General features: G+C 41.2%; 1 pseudogene; it reads right to left on the bottom strand.

Annotated features, from left to right (window-relative positions):
- Positions 1-3,488: 3,488 nt before the first annotated feature.
- Positions 3,489-3,810, bottom strand: LOC143405593 (large ribosomal subunit protein eL42-like; annotated as a pseudogene).
- Between the last annotated feature and the right edge of the window lie 1,482 nt (positions 3,811-5,292).

Below are 5,292 nucleotides of genomic sequence, written 5' to 3'. Positions count from 1 at the left end.
TTTCCTCTTACTTCTGAGCAGTAGATTCTTACATATTGGTGTTATGATGCCTCTCTTAAAGGGCTGTGGTGAGAATTTGACAAATACAAGACTTAACATACTTTTCGCTTTTCCGGCTTTTTTTGTCTGTCTTTGAGCTGTATAAGGGCAGTTGTCATGCCCACCCCCAACCCTAGCACTTATATAGAAGCAAGACAAGGAAGGAGGAGAAGGAGGAAGAGAGGGATGGTGTCCGTCTGAGTTGGTGGGTTGGGGTTTGGATTTCAAGTAATCTCTAATGATTTACTGATTTTAGAGCTGAGCTCCTGGTTGATGAGGCCCAGGGCAATTACCTGGATTCTTTTTTTTTTTTTTTTAATCCTAGCGATTGAACCCAGGGGCACCAAACCACTGAGCCACACCCCAGCCCATTTTTATATTTTATTTTGAGATAGAATCTCCTAAGTGGCTTAGGGCTATGCTAAATTGCTGAGTCTGGCTTTGAATTTGTAATGCCTCAGCCTCCCAAGCCAATGGGATGACAGGTGTGTGCCAGCACACCTAGTTCTTACCTGGATTCTTGAGAATAGTATCTGCTATAGGGAATATGGGTACAACTGCATTCTCCTCCTCTCCCAACCCCATGCCCTCTCCAACAATGCTTCATTTTGAGACAGTCACTTCAACAGATGCATATCTTGTAAATAGACATGAGAAATGACCATCACTACACTAGAGTGACTGAATGCCTGCTGAGATTCTGGGGCCCCAGGTAGGAGTTGGAATGCTGTACCCTGACAGCTGCTGGGTGGTGAAAATTTCTGGGGCATTGGTGACTGACAGAGGGACCTGGGCTTGTCTGAGAGGCCACTTCAGTGAACTCAGCCTTGGAGACTTAAACATATGAATAAAGCACACAAAAAGAAAAAGGAATGAAAAAACAGGATAAAAGTGAACATAAAAAATTGGGGCAGGGAGGCTGGTGTCTAAACTTTTAGCTGGCATCCTGACCTTGTTTCTAGTCTCACCATTACAAACTCAGTGACCTCAGACTAGTCACCTTCTGGAGTCTGTTTCCTCTTAGCACAGTTAGACAGTTGCATCTTTTGGATCCAACTGTGTATTCCATGCTTTGCATGCAAGAAGGTTAAGCTTTAAGTGCAAAGGATAACTAACTTGAGTTTTAAGTCTGATAAAGACCTAACATTTCTTAGAGGTCCTGCCTCTGACCTGGCATTGGGACATCTTCAGTCTTTCCTGTGGCTCTTTATGACTTATAAACATGGATTCAAGTTACTGGAGAATGGATATTATGCAAGTCAGTGGTCTTTTACTATAACAAGTACCTGAAATAATTAACTTACAACAGAGTTTTATTTTGCATCACAGTTTTGGAGGTTTCAGTCCACGATCCATAAGTCCCATTACTTTGGGCCTGTGGTAAGGCAGCGCATCATGGCAGGAGTGTGAGGTGGAACAAAACTGTTCACCTTCTGGAAGAGGAAGAGACCAGGGCCCCACTGTCCCCTTTAAGGGCATGTCCCCGAAGACCTAAAGACCTCACATTAAAAGCTCCACCACCTCCCAATAGCACCAATCTGGGGACCAAGCATTTAATACATGGTCCTTTGGGGAACATTCCAGATGCACTTTAACAGATATCAAACCAGTTTCCTCTTAGTGGCTGATTTAGCACCAATCCAGCAGGTGTCTCAGAGATCTTCAGACATAAAAAAGAAATTATAATCCTAGAAGAAGATATTTTGCTATATGTATTACTTCAGCTAAAAAATCCAAACCTATGATATTTTCATCCTTTGTAAAACAATGAAACCTGAAGATACCTGCTCTAATTGGATTCCTACTGATAAGTAACATGAAATAGAAAATGTATATAATAATTCACAAATACATATCATTTAGTAATTATGGAGTTTTGATGTTTTGCCCAAATTTGCCTTAGTAGAATCAAATTGTCTAGTTTATCCAGCCTAAAATATAATATGCTTTACAAGTAATTGTGTATAATGTTGGCTTTGAGAGTTTTCATAAATAATTTTAGAACTTTCAGGAGCAGGTACAAAAAGCATTCTTTTAGAAACCTCTTATATTCAAATTTTATAAACTGTTCCTTTAGGAGAGAAGAAAAACATATCTAGCCACACACTTTGGCTATCTGTCAAAAATTCTAATCACACCTAGACTCAGAGGTTTAAAACATAGGAAGACATTTAAAAACTGTTGACTTGCATGGAATCTGGAACATACTGATGTGTTATGGTTTGGATGTGAGGTGTCCCCCAAAAGCTCATATGTGAGACAATGCAAGAAGGTTTGGAGGAGAAATGATTGGGTTGTAGAGCCTTATCCTAATTGGTGAATTAATCCCTGATGGGATTAACTGAGTGGTAACTGGAGGCAGGTAGGGTGTGGCTGGAGGAAGTGGTTAATTGAAGGTGTGGCTTTGGGTATATATTTGTATCTGGCAAGTGGAGACATCTTTCTCTGCTTTCTGATGGCCAGAAAGCTGGTTCCCTCTGCCACACTCTTCCACCATGATGTTCAGCCTCACCTGGAGTCCCGAGGAACAGAGCCTGCTGTTTGTGGATTGAGACCTCTGAAACTGTGAGCCCCAAACTTTTCCTCTGCTAAAATTGTGCTGGTCAGGTCACAGCAGTGAAAAAACTGACTAAAACATGATGCATGCAGGGTGAAAGCTGTTCAGGCTATGCTTATATTATTGGGGTAAAGAGGGAAGATCACCCTCCAGACCCATGGGGAGATCTGAGGTGGTTGCCTAGATACTTGAGATCATTATTTAAAAACCCCATGGCCTTGACAGTGTTTGGGGCTCCTCCCAAGATGAATATGCATCAAGTCCTATAGAATAAAACACCAAATAACTGGGGAGAGTTCTGTATTTCAGAATTGTGTGCAGGGGGCATTGTATAAAAGCAGCAAATTGGGGGATGAGGGTAACCACAAAATTCAGAGCTTGTCTGAGCATATCCCCAAAGCCTCCAGCCAAGATAGCAGAGGGACCTGCAATCCTATGCCAACAGGCTTCGAGAATCAGCTCAGACTCCTCATAGGTCTCACTTCTGGCTGATGATCCCAGTTCCAGTCTGTGGCCCCATACCTGTTCCTGCCCAGCCCTTCTGAGACACTTCTTGATTGAATGGATGCCAGTTGATGGTTTCCATTTAATCCCTGGTCCTTGACTCTCAACTTTCTTTGTGCTCCTCAATCTGCTTCTCAGGTCAGTCCCACATTTCCCCTCCACACACACCTCTAGACCTCTGCTCAACGACCCAGTCTCCACCAGAGTGATAGAAAGGGCGGGGGGCGATCAGAGAAAAACAAACAAACACAGATTTTAGGTTTGACAACTGAAAGCAGTGGGATTTATCATTTTATTTTTTATGATTATATTACATTTTCCTACAAGTAATTTTTGTATAGCTTCAGTATTTTCCCCTCAAAATTAAATGGAAAAAAAATTAAAAAGTTTAAAACTGAATCATTTGGCCCTTTCTCTTCTTGTCTCCTCCCAGTTCAGAATGCTTACATTTCTTGATGGCCAGCATCCTCTTGGATCTGCAGTTAGGCTCAATGCATCCAAGTCCTAGCACAATCTTCTTTATAGTTTTAGCCTTCTTGTAGAAAAGTGGCTTTGTCTGCTCCCCTATAGCCACTCTGCTTCTGATCATAGTGTTTCTTTCCTTGGGCATAGGAGAAATCCTAGCTCTTCTTATACTGGGTCACTTTGTGAGGCCAATGTCTACCATACTTTTTATAGAAAGTCCTTTGGGTTTTAGGTAGATTGACCATCTTTACTGTAGAAGTGTCTACGTGATGAAAATGAGAGATCTGTGGATGCAGTCCTTACCTCACCATTCTTGCACATAAAAGGAAAGGGAAGATGTATCATATTTTTAAGTGATGCCTAAAACTCAGTCTTGGTTGACTCTTATATTATTCCTATTTTTATTACTCTAATTAAATACTTCAGGCAGACTACTTTATTAAGAAAAGAGGTTTATTTTAGCTCCTGGTTCCGAAGCTGCAATGTCTAGGAGCTGCATCTGGCCATGGCCTTATTGCTGGCAGGTTCCTGATAGAACAGGCATCAATGGCAAGAGACAGAGAGTGCTCATGTGTGTATAAATAAAACCACTAGTGTTCAATCAGGAGGACTCTACTCTAATGACCTTGTCTAAGCCTAATCTCCTTTCCAGGTCCCAGCTCTAACTACCATAGTCAGATTGTTTACACATTCTTAATACCTAACAATGGGGACTGAATTTTAATACTTGAAATCTCAGGGCATGCCACATCCAGATCATAGCAACTCCAGACTAAGAGAATATAGAGTGGAGATTAAAAATGTGCTCTATACTCAGATAGCCGAGGGGTTCAAATCCCAACTCAGCCACTTTATTAGCTCTGTGGCCTTAAACAGGCTGCCTCTCCTTTCTGAACCTCAGTTTCACAGTTTCAAAATGGAAAATATGAATCCCTACCTTACCTAACTTTCCTGTATATTAACTGAGATGAAACAGGCCTCTCACCTGATACATAGAAGAGATTTGGTAAATGTTCCTTTTCTTCCCTCTGTCAGACTAGTGCTAAGAGATGGCCTTTTCACTTAACTTTTAAATATCCATCAGGGAGAAAATAGCAACATCAACGTTTTCATTCCCATTAATCTTGTTGAACATACACAGCCTGATATGCAGAGGAGTCAGTGGTTTGAAATAATTGATTAGGCTTGCTTGAGCTTTTTAGAGCCTTCCAGATTGCAGTGGCTTAACTGGCTGAATCTGTCCAATGTTGGACCTCCTTATTGACGGCGAGAGCTCCAGAATTCTGTCCATGAGGTCAAGCACAATGCAGGTGCCTTGTCCTGAGGCTGAGCCCAGGACCCTGATGGTGCTGACTTTTTAATTTTATTATGGAAAACGTCAAGCATAGACAATAGTCATAGAATAGCATAATGAACCCACGTGCCCATGACCCAAGCCCATATCTTCACCCACTTTTCTTGCCCAGAACATTTTATAGAAACTCTCAAACAGAATGTTATTATATAAATAGTTCAATATGTAGTTCTAACAGAGAACAGTTTTTCAAGCATAATCATAGTATTTTTTTAAATCTTCCCCAAATTCCAATACTGTCTTATTATCACTAAATGTACAGTCTGTTTTCCTCTCAGCCTTCTCCCTCTCCTTCCCTCCTTGACCCCTATATATATATATATCATTTGTTCAAATTAGGAGCCAAATCAGGTCTGTGGTCTATGCATTATAG

The sequence above is a fragment of the Callospermophilus lateralis genome, chromosome 1 (genome assembly GCF_048772815.1).
Source record: "Callospermophilus lateralis isolate mCalLat2 chromosome 1, mCalLat2.hap1, whole genome shotgun sequence".
NCBI lineage: Eukaryota > Metazoa > Chordata > Mammalia > Rodentia > Sciuridae > Callospermophilus > Callospermophilus lateralis.
The sequence above is the reverse complement of the archived record's forward strand: the minus strand, read 5'-3'. Positions and strand labels throughout refer to the sequence as shown.